The 17,500-nt window shown below is 44.8% G+C and overlaps 1 protein-coding gene across 4 annotated transcripts in view; it reads left to right on the top strand.

The window, feature by feature from the left end:
* The first annotated feature begins 4,438 nt into the window (after positions 1–4,438).
* LOC127007453 (proteoglycan 4-like) overlaps positions 4,439–17,500 on the top strand; it is a 101,735-nt gene continuing 88,673 nt past the window's right edge. For all 4 annotated transcript variants that reach the window (XM_050878497.1, XM_050878498.1, XM_050878496.1 and 1 more), the window contains exon 1: positions 4,439–4,591. The gene's annotated coding sequence lies outside the window, so the exon portion shown is untranslated. The remainder of the gene's footprint in view (positions 4,592–17,500) is intronic.

Raw genomic sequence — 17,500 nt, 5'->3', positions numbered from 1 at the left:
CATTTATTCCATTGCCTCGACCTGCTTATCTCCATGAAACCTCGTGACATTAGTTGACTCATTCAGAAAGTAACTTCAAACCAGCATTTTTGTCAACTGCTTCTTAAATTCATCTCCCCCATTACCTGATATCGGCTTATACTTGCAGAATCCTTAGCCCTGTTTTTTTAATAATTTTACTTTCTCCTCTTGCTTCTCTCTCTCTCTCTCTCTCTCTCTCTCTCTCTCTCTCTCTCTCTCTCTCTCTCTCTCTCTCTCTCTCTCTCTCTCTCTCTCTCTCTCTCTCTCTCTCTCTCTCTCTCTCTCTCTCTCTCTCTCTCAGTACCATAATCATTGTCATTCTACATTATATCTTCATTCTAAGTATTTTACCTCTAATGTCATATTTTCTCTATTTTTCCTATGCTTTTTTTCTGTTTTTCAATTCTCACGCTTCACCTCATTCTTCTTTTCTTCACACTGTTTCGTTTTTCGTTTTCCTTTTCGTTTTCGTGTTCTTCCTCCCCTCTCTCTCCCCAGCCAAGTTAACCTCACTGGGTCCTCCTAACTTTCACTATCTCGGCCCAACTCCACCGCCTCGCTCCTCCAGGGTCTCCACACTCCCCGCTGGGACACCACTCCCCCGTCTACTCCAGCATCAACTTCTCCCTTCCTTGCTTATCTCCTGCTCCTGCTCCTGCTCCTTCGCCACCTCCCTATGATCCTGGCTTCTATCATCTCCTCCAACTTCTCTTTCTCTTCCTCCTCCTATTCTCTTTTCTTCATATATTCACTGTTTTTATATTCTCTACTCGCCTATTGTAGTTGTTTTTCTTTCAGTCTTTTTTATTTCCCCTTCCTTAACCTTTTTTTTTCGCTTCTCTCTTGCGCCTTCCTCTCCGCCTTTTGCTTGTCTGCCTCTCTTCCTACCCTTCCTTTAAAGCCTCTTCCTCCTCCTCCTCCTCCTCCTCCTCCTTTCCCTTTTCTTTCTCCCTTTTTTCCTCTTCCTCTTCGTCTTTCTTTACTTCCTCCTCCTCGTCCTTCTCCAACAACAGTTAATGTCCGCATGACAGATGGAGTGAGGTGTGGGTGCAGTAAGGTGACAGGTTACTGGTGTGTGCCTAGTACCGCCGGTAAAACGAGGATCAAGCCTCCACCTGTGTCCCTGAAACTACACCTCACCCATCGTAAGTATTAGGGGGAATTCTGGGGCTGCCCTGCGTAGGCCACTCGGCCTCTCCCAGCCTCCCTGTGTTTCCATGTTCTTATGTTCTTATGTAATGAAGTCATTTTCCCCCACAGCTTAGGTTACCAGTAGTGTAAGTTAAGGGTAGTAATTTCCTCTTATTTCTCTCTTTACTGTAAAATTTCCATGTCCTTTTCTTCCTTAAAGGTACATGGTGTTCTCTTCTAACTATTTCTTGCCGGCACGTTGCCGGAGGGAGAGGTGGGTGGGGAGGAGCCTTCATCTATTCTGTCCTGTTCTACCACACGTAGATTACTAGTAGTAGCGGTAGTAAACAGACACCCTCGCCATAGACCGATAGGTCTTCTGGTGTCTGTTCTTCCTATGTATTCTATGTATCCTCCTCCTCCTTTTCCTCTTCTTCCTCATCCTTCTCCTTTTTTTTCCTCTTTTTCCTTTTCCTCTTCCTTTTTTTCTTACCTGTCCTCCTTCACTCCTCTCCTCTCCTCTCCTAATCTTTTCCCCTCCCTTCCCCTCCACTCTTCTCCTCTCCTCCTCCTCCTCCTCCCACTCAACCCTTCACACAAGCTCTCGGTCCTAAAACTGCAGGCACTCCCAGCTTGCAGTGTTTGCCCTTCCAGCTCAGCCCAGAGAATGCCTATCCATAACCTGCACGCACGCACCCGAGCACGCAGACGTGTAGCCTCGCCCCACAGACGCGCCACAAAAAAGCCAAGTGTTTGTACACGGATTACACATCTCTTTGCCTCCTCGGCGCGAGTCTAATCTGAGGGAAGGTCAAAAGTCAGTCATGTTGCTGGGAGTGAAGCGAGACGAGGGGGCGGCGGCCATGAGGGTGGGTGGAGGGTCGCGGGGTTTCATGGTACAAAGACGGGTAATGACTCGTGCTCTTTTCCCTTCACGATGCACGGTCCCGTTTTATCTCATGAATAGGGAAAGAGAAAAATGCATCTCGGAAGCAGCGGGAAGGGAAGGCAGGAGAGGGACGGGTGGTACGCAGAAAAGAGACGGGAAAAGGACACGGACTGACAAGTAGGGATGAGGGGGATGGGAAGAGCTTAGGGGAGGAGCATTGCCCAGGGAGGGAGGGTGAAGGTAGGAACGCCGGCTCTAAATGCGACGCTCCAGCTTACATTAGCATGGATTTGCCGTGAGACTTGGCCGCTCGTTGCCGTATTTTTCCTCTCTTCAGTCAGCACACTACTATATGAGAGAGAGAGAGAGAGAGAGAGAGAGAGATGTAAAACTTAATCAGACGTACAAATCAGACGAATAAATGACATGCCGCTGGACACACGCACACGCACACGCACACGCACACCCACACACACGCACACACCTTCACACACACAAGGTCACGAGTAGTATGTATATGTGTGTGTGTGTGTGTGTGTGTGTGTGTAGGCCTGTCCATCGGCGGGGTAATGGGGGTTAATGGGTAGGCGGCACGCAGCGAATAATGACAGGCAATGTTGAAGCGCTCGACCGTACTGAGCCTCACGCCGCATAGCCTTGAGGTACAGAACACTCCCCTGTCTCACTCCACATGTATGCCGAGGGGAATAGAAGGGGAACAGGAGGCAGGGGAGAGAGAAGAGAAGGCATGGGAAGGGGGAATGAAACGACAGGGTGTGAACAGAGAGGGTGTAGTAGGGGAGAAGTGAGGAACAGAATCAATGTGGGAAGTGGAAGAATAAGCTGTGGAAGACGACTTAACAATGTGGATAAAGAATAACAGGAGAAAGAAAAGGAGGAGAGTAATGAGGGTGAAGCGTGAAGCACTGAAGGACAAGAAGTGAAAGGCAAGGCTAGTTAGGAATGAGCAGGAGGGGGAAGGTAAGAGAGGTAGACTAGAACAAGGTGAGGACAGATAAAATAGAGGAAGAAAGTGGAAGAACAAGCTGTGGAAGACGAATTAACAATGTAGATAAAGAAGGACAAGAAGTGGAAGGCAAAGCTAGTAAGGAATGAACAGGAGGGGGAAGGTAAGAGAGGTAGACTAGAACAAGGTGAGGACAGGTAAAAGAGAGGAAGAAAAAGTAAAGTGCGGTAAAGAAAGGAAGGGATGGAAACTAATATAGGAAAGAAAAGAGGAGGGAGAGGCAAAGGAGGGAGACTACGACAAGGTGAAGAAAATAAATTACAGGTAGGAAAATAAAAAAAGAAAGAAATGATGGATGGAAAATAAGAACTGATGTTAAGTAAAAAAAAACAATAAAAAAAAACAGGAAAGAAACGGGAAGGAGAATTGAGGAAAAAATGAGGGAAAGGAAAAATATGTAAAAAAAAGCGAGAAAATGAATGAAAACCAAAAATAAATCATGTCTTAATAGAAAAAAATACAACAGCAGGGGTGAGGAGGGGAAGAAGAAGAAGAAGAGGATGATAAAGAGTAGAGGTGTAGAGGAATAGAGAGAGGAAAAGGGAAATAAAGCATGATACAGGTGTTGACTGAGGCGGAAGAGGAAAGGTTGAGCGGTCACACTTTAACAACGCACAGCTCTCTTTAGGTCTATAGAGCGTGTGTGTGTGTGTGTGTGTGTGTGTGTGTGTGTGTGTGTGTAAATCACCTACTTGTATATTCCTAGACTTCACTCCAAGCTTATGTGTCCCTGGTGCTTATTTTCCTTTCTGTGCTATCGTTCAGTGCCATGGAAGAGAATGTTGAACGATTTTATGGCGGAGAAGCGACGAAATATCAGCGCCCAGAGTCTTTGCCATGTATATAATTGTGTTACTTAACGGGGTGTTGGTGTCTGATAGTGCTGCACGGTTCCGAACTATTTCACTTAATTCGCCCGTCTTCTTTGTGTTCGTGCCAATGTGTTGAGTATTGTGTATTGCGTCTGGCTGGAAATTATCGTGTTTCCGTGTTGTGTTTCATTGTTTGCTGTTCCTGCTCTCTCTCTCTCTCTCTCTCTCTCTCTCTCTCTCTCTCTCTCTCTCTCTCTCTCTCTCTCTCTCTCTCTCTCTCTCTCTCTCTCTCTCTCTCTTTCCCTCTCTCTCTTTCCCTCTCTCTCTTTCCCTCTCTTTCTTTCCCTCTCTTTCTCTCTCTCTTTCCCTCTCTCTCCCTCTCCCTTTTTCCTCTCTCTATCCCTCTCCATCTTTCCCTCTCCCTCTCCCTCTCTCGCGCACACACACACACACACACACACACACACACACACACACACACAGCTCCAGCCCTTTCGCCGCTCTTTCTGCAAATCCTTCCCTCCCGCCCCCCGCCCCCTCCCAACGCCCCCGGGACATGCGCGCCTGACTTCCCTCGCCGCCAGTCACCCGCGAGGACGCTGCCGGAGAGCCCACCCGCGCCACACACCTGCCGCGGCTTCCCTCTGCCACGAACACCCTACTTGTTGCTCCTGCCGACCGCCAGCGTGAGCCTCCTTAGCAGCGAGTCACGTAAGTACAGTGACCTGTGAGACGCGTGCGAGGGGACTCAAGGGAAGGGTACATTGTTTTTTGTCCGCTTATTATTATCTTTTTGGGGGGATTTCACGATATAAAAAAAAACGTGAGTGGTTATCGTTGGCGTGAATATCGCGTGGTGGTGTGTTGTAAAGTGGCGGCGAGGCGTGAGTGGGCGATAAAACAATTACCTGTATTGGTATGGAGGTTGTTTGCCGAGCACTATAACCGGTGTCCCCTCTATAAAAAATAAAAAAAAGCATAATTCGTTTGTGTGATTTCTGTCGCCAAGTTGGAACCTATATACTGTAAACTTCAACAAAATACACCGATGTCGAAATCTATCTAATATATGTCACCAACGTCGTTTTTTGTGTTCCCGCTAGCCAGGAAATCTTACTTTATTGGTGTCTTGGTCTCGTTGGTGTTGTTAATCCCGCCACACACCACAGTTCCCGCCCTGCACTTTAGCGACAAGTCAGGAGTCGGGATTTTTAGGGTTCGTGACCATAAAACAGACACAGGTGAAGAAGGTTCGAGACACGAGTGGATGACTTAAGAACACGACGTTGGTGGGGAGACAGGACAAAATTAATAATAACTACGGTACAAAAAATGTGGCGATGAAGCGGACCCGAACAACACACACGGTGCCAATAGTAAAGAGAGGCGCCAATATTCAGCGGAAGATACACAAGCTCCCCCTCCCGCCCCCTCACCTCATATAAAGCGTAAATGTGTTTGTACAGAGACTGCCGCACCGTCCCTCGCAGTGCCGCCCCCCAGGAAGGCCAGTCCCCCCTCCTCTGCATGGTGCCCCAACTTCCACATCAGTCAGTCTCTCAGTGATCCTTACCCAGCTTAATCCTCGCACGTTCCACTCGATAATTCTGACTTGAGCAATTAATCCCCCCTCGTGGTTATGAAAGTGAATTCTATACAAGCCCTCTGCTCTCTCTCTCTCTCTCTCTCTCTCTCTCTCTCTCTCTCTCTCTCTCTCGCTCTCTCTCTCTCTCTCTCTCTCTCTCTCTCTCTCTCTCTCTCTCTCTCTCTCTCTCTCTCTCTCTCTCTCTCTCTCTCTCTCTCTCTCTCTCTCTCATGTGTGTGTGTGTGTGTTGGTATAGATGGATACACACACACACACACACACACACACACACACACACACACACACACACACACACACGGGCTGAACGGATAGCGAGACGGCCCCGCGTTCAGGAGGACGCGAGTTCAATCCCCGACCGGTGCCACCAAGCTGGGATTTTTCAGCCGCCGCCGACCTATCAACCCGGACTCGAGATTCTAGGATTAAAGATGAGCTCCGGGAGGGCAGCATGAGCCAGTGCAGGATGGCGCCACTATAAACACTCGCCAGCGCCAGAACGGGCTGGGCCGACCATCAGGCCCCACCGGGAAGAAGCCTTGGGCCGACCATCAGGAATTCAGGATCCACCGGGAAGAAGCCTACCGGCGCAATAGGCCAAGACGTAAAACACACACACACACACACACACACACACACACACACACACACACAAAGGTGCATCAAACAGCGGCACCAAGGTAGGAAGCCGCCCAGACTCTAACAATGTCATTAGACGAAAAGTCCTCCGCGACGCCACGCCGGCCTTTGTGTGGCTCGCGGCACGCACTGGAGCAACACTTTTTTCGGCGGCCAAAGCAGATCCCTTGTGTTGCTATTTCCGTATTATGTGTCATTCCATACCTGCTTTGTGGCTGCCATGTTGTTGACAAAACAATAGTGTAAGGAAGGTAGACTTTTTGATGGCATCATTAGTTTAGGACAAAAATGCAAGCAAGCCATTAAAGATGTAAAGAAACGAATCGAAGTGGCTCGAGCAGCGGCCCGCCGCTAAGACGCAGCTTTACCGACCCACTGCTCCAGGCACAGGCGGGGGAGGACACGAGGGAGGAGGCTTGAGAGGTTGGCTCAGGAAAGAATGGTTCAGGAATGCGAGAAAGAACAGCACACTGTCCTCTGTTGTGTTTGAACCATATTTCTGCCAAAGCCTAACGGTTACCCGGCACATGGCGCGGACTCGTTTCTTAACTGATTTTTTAGATTTCTTTGCCAGATCTTTCTCGATACCATCGAGGTATCCCGTTGTCAGTCACCTCCATGAGCTATACTCTTCATGATTAAGATATATCTCTGCATTTGGGAATTAACATTTCGGTACATTTTTCTATTCAACTAACCAACGTTCCTTAAAAAGGCAATGGTAAACTAAAGCATCACTTATGGCAATATTCTAACAACTAACAATATTCTTGATGCACTCGTTACATTTTATCCAATATGGAGGTGTAGATTTAAACATTTCTTTGCCAATACTACATAACCCGAAATGATGGTGGCCGACTTGTTTATATTGTGTCGTGCCTTCAGCAGGGCACGCCGCGCCGCCGTGCTCTTACTAACAGGAGCCGTGCCGGCGAGCCCACGATGCTCTGAGAGGAGGCGGAAATGGGTCTCGGGAAAGACTCAACTCGCCTGCAGGAGACTCGAGAACAAGACCCTGACTAAATTGTCCTCTAACTCTCCGCAACCTTCCTCCCTCCAGCAATACTCGTGTTGCTCCCTCTTGTAACACACACCTTCCTCTCTATTGCAACACACACCGTCTATACTGAAACACACACGTTCCTCCTAGCGAAAATCACGTTCCCCAGTTCAGCAACACACACACACACACACACACACACACACACACACACACACCTTCTGTCCCTTTGCAACACATGCGTTAATTCCTCCATCTTGCAGCACACTTCCTTTCCTATTGCAACACATGTTCTCTCTTGCAATACAAAAACAACTAATTCACCACACAAGTTCCTCAATGAAATTTTCGATATTGGTTACCTTAAACATCGCTACAAAAAAAATTCTCTCTCTCTCTCTCTCTCTCTCTCTCTCTCTCTCTCTCTCTCTCTCTCTCTCTCTCTCTCTCTCTCTCTCTCTCTCTCTCTTTTCTCTCTCTCTCTCTGGTAGGCAATAAAGCTCCCCATCTTTTAAACCCAAGGAGAAGTAACATTAACTCACTGGGTCTCATATTTCCCGTCCTCTCTCCTGCCTTCCCGTCCTCTACCTGGGAGCGGGACGTCGGGGATCGCATTAGGAGCCAGAGAAAGAAAAATGGAGGGCGAAAGTAAAAGAAAGCAGTAAAGTACATAAATACGAGTTAAGACCGCGCTTTAGTCTGTCCTCGCTCATCCCAAAAGAAGAAGGAGGAGGAGGAGGAGGAGGAGTTGGGAGAAAAAAAAAAAAAGGCAATGGAAGAGGAGCAAAACATTTAGGAGGAGGAGGAGGAGGAGGAGGAGGAGGAGGAGGAGGAGGAGGAGTTGGGAGAGAAAAAAAGAGAAAAGGCAATGGAAGAGGAGCAAAACATTTAGGAGGAGGAGGAGGAGGAACAAGAGAAGGGGGAGGAGGAACAAGAGAAGGGGGAGGAGGAGAAACAGGAGGAGAAGAAGGTGGAAGAAGGAGAAAACGACGATGACAAAGACGAATCAGCCAACATTGAAGAAAAAAAAGAAAAATCGACGAGAGAAAATGGGGAAAGGGAGAAACAATGCCGTGAATAAGAACCCCAAATAATGACAACGACGATGCCAATATCTCTCACAGCGACGATTCCGAAGACGATGACCAGAGACAAATGAAACCTGAAGACCAACAGTGCGGCCACAATGAGAACTAAGAATCGGTCATTTGCGGGGGACTCGAAGTGATGAAAAGGGTGGAAAACTTTTATTCTTCTTGTTGAGGAAATAGAAGACAATAACAGATGAGGAAAAAGGAGAAAGCAGCAGAAAAGAAAGGAAAAGAAAGGAAAGAAGGAAAGGAGAAGACCACACGAGGAAAGTGATGAGGAGGGGAAACGAAAGAAAAATTTAAAAAGGAAATGATAGGAAAGGAAAACACGACATAAAAGGAAAGGAAATATGAGGAGGGGAGAGGAGGAGAACAGGCGAGAATTGAGGAGGAGATTGAAGAGGAGAGACGATGAGGAAAGGAGAGCAGCCATGAAGGAAAAGAAAAAGAGGAGTGAGTTGCCGGGAGGTGATGAGAAGAGAGGAGGAGGAGAGAAGAGGAAACCTGAATGACAAATAAAGAAGAGGTGAGGAGAGGAGAGGAAAATAAAGCAGAAGTATCGAAAGGAGAAAGAAGAAAAACAGGTAAAGAGAGAAGAGAGGAGATACGAGGCGAAGCATGGCGATAAAAGGAGAGGAGAATAAAGAGGAGGTAACGAGAGGAGAGGAAAATAAAAAAAAAACAGATAAAAAGAGAAGAGGGGAAATACGAGGCGATGCATGGCGATAAAAGGAGAGGAGGAAACGAGAGGAGAAAAAGAAAAAAACAGGGGAAGAGAGAAGAGAGTAAATATGAGGCGATGCATGGCGATAAAAGGAGAGGAGGAAACGAGAGGAGAAAAAGAAAAAAAACAGGGGAAGAGAGAAGAGAGTAAATATGAGGCGATGCATGGCGATAAAAGGAGAGAAGAGGAAAGAAGGGAAATCGATAACTTGGAAAAACGAGTAATGGAAAATTGAAGTAAAAGCAAAACTGTCGAACTGCCGAAAGGGTGGCAGAGGAAGAGGGACGAGGGACGAAGCGGAAGCAATAACACCGGCAGACACTTTTTGCCCAACACACCTCCACTGCTTGCCAGAACAGACCTCAAATAAAACACCGTCTGGGTCAGGTCGGGTCGGGTCTCTCTCTCTCTCTCTCTCTCTCTCTCTCTCTCTCTCTCTCTCTCTCTCTCTCTCTCTCTCTCTCTCTCTCTCTCTCTCTCTCTCTCTCTCTCTCTCTCATGAAAGTCTTCTAAATGCACAGGAAACTATTTTATAAGAGGAAATTTGTGAAGCGGCGAGTGTGTGTGTGTGTGTGTGTGTGTGTGTGTGTGTGTGTGTGTGTGTGTGTGTTCATTTCACACACACACACACACACACACACACACACACACACACACACACACACACACACACACACACACACACACACACACACACACACACACACACACACACACGAGACAGACAGTTCTTATTTTCCTACCTTTGCACTTTTTAATGAGATGGAGGATTTTAGTTTGCTGGCTGTGTTCACGGGTGTCTTACCTTCTACTCCCGTGCTGCTTCCATTACATTCTTAGTTCATTATTCATTAACTTCATCTTTAACTAAAGTTTTTATCAAATATATTCGATAATTTATTCTGGACTCGTAATTAAAATTATTCAGCCTTTTCCTGGACTGTAAAAATGTCGGGGTTTCTTATTTATTAACTTTTTATCTTTCTTCTTAGCTTCAAGCCTTCTAGACATTACACAAATCACGTACCATCGAATATTTCAATATAAATAAAGTAAATTTCATTCATCGTTTCTATATATATTCTATACAGATTATATGGATATTAATTCCGGTTTATTTCCGCAAACTCAACATTATTTCCCCGATTCCTGTATAGAGTAAACTATCAGTTATGTTTCACCAAGTTTCTTCTTGGTCTCTATTTTGGAGATAAAGTCTTCCAGGATTATCGAAAACTGAGTTTGAAACTAATGTCTCCAATGTTATAACATCTTCAAAAGACTTTTCTACTTTGTCATTGTAAACTGATGTTAACGCATAAGCCTGTAATATTTTGTTTGTAAATTTTCTTTAGAGTGATAAGGATTCCTGCTGATTCTTTCGTTATGCCGAAGACTTATTTTACGTTATCTGACAGTTTCTTGTTAACAAGTTCGTAGCACAAAATGGTTCTGCTAAGCAATACTACCGGTACGAGTGTCTCACCGTCGTTCTCACCTCACTGAGTTCTAGCAATACAATCGAGTTACGTTTGTGTTGCGTTCACTTGCAATATTAAACGTTGGCAAGGGGTTGAAACTGTACCCATAATTTTTTAGCGCTCCTTGCCCTGGAGCAGCTATGGCAGCCTCGCCATCGCTTGTGTCCGTACACTCGAGGTGCGTGTCACTGGTAGTAAGAGATGACCCTACCACACCAAGGCTGCCATACAATATCCATTAATAAAGACAGTAGAGCAGAAACCAACGTATAGGCGACTGAACAGTGTTTGCGGGTATGGATATTAATTATTCAAGAATTAATTCACACACACACACACACACACACACACACACACACACACACACACACACACACACACATTCATATTGCAAAATATATAACATACATTCGCATGAGAAAATCCACGTAAAATACATAATGCTATCCCGTCGATAAAAATCCATACACCAAAATATTGGTAAAACATTCAGAATACCACCAATTAGCAAGGAAAATAATTTTTAAGCAAACTGCAAAAGAAATATGATATGTGTGACCGGCTAGCACGGGACACACACACACACACACACACACACACACACACACACACACACACACACACACACACACACAAACACAAACACACACACACACATACAAATATACACAAGCACAGAGCCACAAACACCCGCAAATGTTCACTCGCACACACACACAACTGCTCTCTCTCTCTCTCTCTCTCTCTCTCTCTCTCTCTCTCTCTCTCTCTCTCTCTCTCTCTCTCTCTCTCTCTCTCTCTCTCTCTCTCTCTCTCTCTCTCTCACACACACACACACACCATTCCGCCTCGCTCGTTCCGGCTCCCGGCTAAAGCATCCATTACGATCACGGTCGCCAGTGGTTCATTGGTAGTCTTTGGGGAGTGTCCACCACCGATGCTGTGTTGTGCTGCGGTGCTTATTGTGTTGTGGTACTGGGTTATGTTGGCTTTTATAAGGGAATGAGTTTTCTTATTATTTCATCCTCCTCCTCCTCATTATCAGTAGCCAGTATCATAATTATCACTGCCGGACATAGGCCTCTTTTAAGCATATTCATTCATTCATCCCCTGTGCCTTTTGTTACAAAATTCGATGTATGCATATCGAAAGCATCTCCATTTCATTACGCCAATTGATGAAGGGCGTCCAATTAGGTAATTTTGTCAGTTATTTCCATTTGTAACTTTCTGTTCGTCTGCTGTCCCCACTCCTCCATAGCCAATGAAATACGTGATGCATTACTGAAACACTCTGAGACAATTTTTCCAGCACGTTTGACTAGTGAAACATTTCCAGTCAATCAAGATAAATGATAATTATGGCACATCTCAATTTTAGTAAAGCATTTAACAGGGTGCATCATCAGCGACCTTCAAATGAGCTAAAATCATTGAAAACCGAAAATACAGTCAGGAGGGGAATTATTGGGCGGTTCTGTGATGGGATGAGTGCCTAAGGCTAATGGAGCGAAAAAGACTAACCCTGAATCACTCATGGAATAATTCAGTGTTCAGTTTCATGACTATTATTATTATTAAATGTTTATGGGATCATTAGTCGATGATAGGAATGGAGAAACTTAAACGACGTAAAGGTCAAGAATGACAACCTATTGCCTCTACACAAGTGAAGATTCAGCCACGTAAAAGAGCAACTACCTCAATAAATGCTACACATTGGAGGAACCTTGACTAAGTCACTAACAGGAACATGGTTTTGCTATCAAGTAAGAGCTTTGAGCAAGGAACCTATGGATTATGAATAGCACAGTAATAATTTTAAGAACTGGCCGTTAATAATTTTGTTTTTATGCTTTTCCTTCAGTCTTGCCTTTTATACTTATGTTCTGCATCCAATACTATTCCTCTCTCCATCTCCCTCACTGATCAACTCCTTCCTACAATTGTTTTCCCGGTGATTTCACGTAATGTTACTGAACATTCGCACTCTATAACCGTAGATTTTATCAAAAAACTCAGAACGCTCAGTAAATGCTAAAAAAAATATCAAACTATTATTTTTTTTTACCAAACAGATACGATTTTATTCCAGCCCATGACAACATGCACACATACATTTTTTAGTGCTAAGGAGACAGCTCAATGGCAACAGTGATACAGGAAAAAAAATCCCACTATGAGCAGCACACAGATTCACACACACACACACACACACACACACACACACACACACACACACACACACACACACAACGTGGAGTGACACAAATTTTAATCAATCAAGGCAGAGCAGTAACAAACATAAGAGTTAGGATATACGTATATGGGAAGCACCAGAAGTAATACCGAAATGCATGCAGGCCCCCCACTCCGGCCCTCACTCTCCGACCTGCCCCTCTCCCTGCCACCGCCCCAGGGCCCTTCCACTAAACGCCTCCCCCGTCTTCCCCTCACCCGGGTAGTCTCAAGTCCTTAGTCATTTCCTATTTCCTGGCAGCCCTACCCTGTTTTTACCTATTCCCTTAACGCTGGATCTGACTGCAATGCCCACCACCATTTTCCATCCTTTCCCTGTAACTCGTAATCCCATTCTAGTTTCCCTCTGATCCATCCATCGCCCTACCCCTGCATCACTACCTCGCCTCTCCTTCCGTGCTCATGGCAGTCCCCCATTAATATTTTCCCCATTCGCCTACCTTGCTCCACTATTATAAAAATTCACATCCTCATTATGGCAGTACACGGCAATGTTACTTGATCCTCTGCCTCCCTCCTCGCCGCTCCATGTTCCTGACACATCTCTTGACATCCTTCCTAAACCTTATAACGTCGGCACCCGTCCATCCGTCTAAACACCCTAAACATCATGTAGCCTTTACAACCAACAGCCAGCTCAACGTGGTAAAACATATAACATCTCTACGCCAAGCATGAACACGAAACATTAAAGTCGGAACAAGATAGGCACGTAAAAGCAAGCGACGGTTTGAAATTATATAATACTTCGTAATCCTTACTTGTGCGTAACAAACTTGTCCTGATATATATATATATATATATATATATATATATATATATATATATATATATATATATATATATATATATATATATATATATATATAATTTTGGGGCACCGAGCAAAGCTTATCAGACCAGTTAAAAGGTCCAACGGGGCACAACCAGGAAGGTCCAGCTGTGGAAAACGTTATATTCTACTTAAACAATAGGGTTCAAATAACATGAATATTCATGACCCAGACGCCAACACTTGTAAACGAATGGCAGTACTTGGGTACACCGAAATATGAGGGAGTACAGAACGCAGCCACACACACACACACACACACACACACACACACACACACACACATACACACACACACACACACACACACACACACATATATATATATATACATATCTATCTATCTATCTATCTATCTATCTATCTATCTATATATATATATATATATATATATATATACAAACACACATATACACACATGCAGACACACACAAAAACACATACACACACACATACACGGACGTGCACAACAAAGCATTACGAAGTATTCCGAATCCAGTGATTTATTTTATAAAAAAAAAATTATCGCGAGTCAACTTAAATGCATCGATGTGGCCGCCTCGGGCAACTTTTGCATACCCCCGAGGCATTTCATACAAGTAAGAATGCATGCATTTATTTATGCACATTCAGAACCAACGAAGACACATACAGACACATTTGTCCATGGAAGGATTCTCCGGTGTGAGGAGAAAGGAAAGATCGCTGGGCTGGAAAACTGTTGTGCTGACGCCACGAGGGCCGCGGCACAAACACGACCCTTGATGAAACACACACACACACACACACACACACACACACACACACACACACACAGATACACACACACGGTAGTTGGAGGACCTTGGCTCAAGTCCCGCCCGTTGCAACAAGCTGACAATTTTCAGTTATCGCCAAGTGGTCTAATGTTACCCATATGTCCTGATGACCACCTGTCAACCCGGACTCTAGCGAGACTCTCTAAAGAGGATCAAATGCACCTCCGGGGGACAGTATGCACAAAGCACTATAGCGCCCCTATAAAGCACTCTCTTGAGCCATTACGGACTGGCCGTATCATGAAAGCCTACCAGTGCTGGAGGCAGAAAGGAAAAACAAAATAAATAAATATAAAAAAAACACGCAAACATGAACAGCCCTTGGTACCAAATGTTACATAAAATCAAACATATTTTTATATGTGTGTGTATGTGTGTGTGGGTGTGTGTATGTGTGTGGGTGTGGGTGTATGTGTGTGTGTATGTGTGTGTGTGTGTGTGTGTGTGTGTGTGTGTGTGTGTGTGTGTGTGTGTGTGTGTGTGTGTGCGCGCGCAAGTGAAAAAATCATCCCGAAAAAATACAAGGCGGAAAGTAAATAAAAAGTGTAACAGGACACTACCTGGAACCCTCCTAAAAGAAAATGACGGAAAGACAAATAAAAGCGGAAATATGAAAGGCGAGGACCGGCGGACAAAGGCGAGTGGCGGGGCGATGGTGACACATCAAGTATTTACTGCCCGGCGGCGACCATCACGTGTGTGTGTGTGTGTGTGTGTGTGTGTGTGTGTGTGTGTGTGTGTGTGTGTGTGTGTGTGTGTGTGAGTAAATATACAACTCAAAAACACATTACAAAAATTAGGAGTAATAAATGTTATATCAAACGACAAACAATTTATCACAATCCTAAACCTTCTCATAATCACACAAGTAAAAATAAAAAGGATATCAGACGCGTAACCTAATTTTCGTCATTGTTGAAGTACTCATCAAAGTTCCATCCAAGTCTCGCCACGTGTAAGTTGACAAGGACGCGAGCCCGGCCACTCTCTACCCATCCAACATTTAGCGTCCCTTTCCAAAAACAAGAGCAGGGCTTGTCAGCTCATCCCATCTCGCCTCCCTCATACCAGCCTCCACCTAGTTAGCTTAATGGAACCCCTCTGATATTTTGCCACTACTTTTTTTGTCACCAAGACCTTAATACTTTTAGAAGGTCTTGTCATTAGCCTGCATGATAGACACACTCTCACACACACACACACGGGTGGGTTCCATACACACACAACACAGCCAGTGACGTAAGTGAGTGGACGGGTGGGTGGGTCTGTCTAAGGGTTGGCCGCGCCTCCTCCTCTTCTTCAGCTAACGACTCGGCCATTCTCTTAATATCCTTCGTAATGCTGCCTCATTCTCTACGGTCATTAACACTGTCCTCCTTAACTTGCTTACTGCGTGACGCCTCCTCCTCCTCCTCCTCCTCCTCCTCTTCTTTGTTTTCTTTTTCTTCTTATTCTTGTTGTTGTTCTTCTTCTTCTTCTTCTTTTTCTTCCTCTGCCTTGTACCCTGCTTTCTCTTCCTCTTCGTCTTCCTCGTTCTTGTTCTTGTTTCCCAGACTCAAGACTCTCCTCGAAGGTTTTTAGGAACGGGAGGCTTGAGCAACACTTTCATTTTCTCCTATAATGGCTTCGCGGAACGCACCGACCGACCTCTTGTGTCTTTTTACGAAGTGGTACCAAACGATTCCGGGACCGCAGAGAATGACAGTTGGAACTTTCCGTGTATCGCAGTTCCTGGTTCGTATTTTCTACCTCTTCTATTTTTCTTTTCACAAATTAACAAAACTGGGCATTGTTACCTTGTTTTTCTACCTGATTCTCTCACTTGCTGACCTTGACCTTCCCTGCTCTCCCTTCTCGTCTTCCCCTACTTTCTTGCGTTTCCCTCTCCTCTTCCCTAAACACTGCACCACATCTTCCTACATTCTTCCCTTCTCTCTCCACTCCCGCAACTCTCACCCTCCTCCCTCCCCTTCCTTGGTCCTACCTTCCCCCTTTCCCCTGGTATCGTACAATAGTGCTGCGCCAGGTTAAGTGCTTCAAGGCCAACATTTTCTTTCGGGCAAATGAACACTTCAATTTTGCGTGGCTGTAATTCTTGCATCTGGAGAAAGAACTATTTTCTTATCTAAGAGCCAACTCTTTCTTCGCGAAGAGTTGGCGTTGACCTTTCGTTTTGTAAAGCAAAATAAAGACAAAAACATATTCTTGTAAACCTACAAATGCTTAAACTAAAATAACTAAAATACCGTTGGAGAACATGACAGCCAAATTAGGCAAATCATGTGAGGTTTGAAAAATGAGCCTAGATTATGATAGACTAAGGCAATTAGGTAACCTCTAGTTAGATTACATTGGATTACATCATTTCAAAAGACTTTACAGTGGGTAAGATTAAACCAAACTAGAGAATATTATAAACTTATGTAATACGTCAAGTCGTGTTATTATTTATTACTTCTAACGAACTGCAAACGTATTACCCTATTCATTCCCCGTCTGGTAAGCGAGACCGATCATTTATGCAACACAGTAATTATAAACTATGACACACACCACAGCGTTGAAACGTGTGTACTGACCGACCGCCCACTCACGGACACCAGGTGCTACACACACACACACACACACACACACACACACACACACACACAGTCAGATACCTTTTTTTTTATTAACCTTTATATGTCAGTGTGCATTAGAGTGATGAGTGCAAGCAATACATAATATATATCAGGGCAAGTAAAATTCTTCCTTTTACAGTTCACGCCGATAGCATTTAAAAATATGCCAGCAGAGAAAATAACGCCCACGCTCCCTAATACATTTATCACACACTCAGTATCGAAACATATCAGGTGCCTGTAATATGAACACAGTGTAGGGGAGCTTACCGACTCTGATATTAAGTTTGTTGTCGGTAATGGATTTTGCATCACTTTTTCACAATCTTACTCCTTGAGAACAAAATAACGGTGGCTTTCCAAAACGTTCTCAATAATCTCATGTAGGCTAGTCGATTCAGTTTCCCTCACCACCGAAGCACTCTCTACATGTAGCCTATTCCCATTTATTATATTCCATTTGGCTATTTCCTTTTACCAAGTCACAAAGGGAAACAATTTCTGGCTAAAACACTTCAATTTCCCTGTTTCTGCGTACGGCCACCAGTC

The sequence above is a fragment of the Eriocheir sinensis genome, chromosome 35 (genome assembly GCF_024679095.1).
Source record: "Eriocheir sinensis breed Jianghai 21 chromosome 35, ASM2467909v1, whole genome shotgun sequence".
Classification (NCBI taxonomy): domain Eukaryota; kingdom Metazoa; phylum Arthropoda; class Malacostraca; order Decapoda; family Varunidae; genus Eriocheir; species Eriocheir sinensis.
Note: the sequence above shows the minus strand (reverse complement) of the source record. Positions and strands in the feature narration are given on the sequence as shown.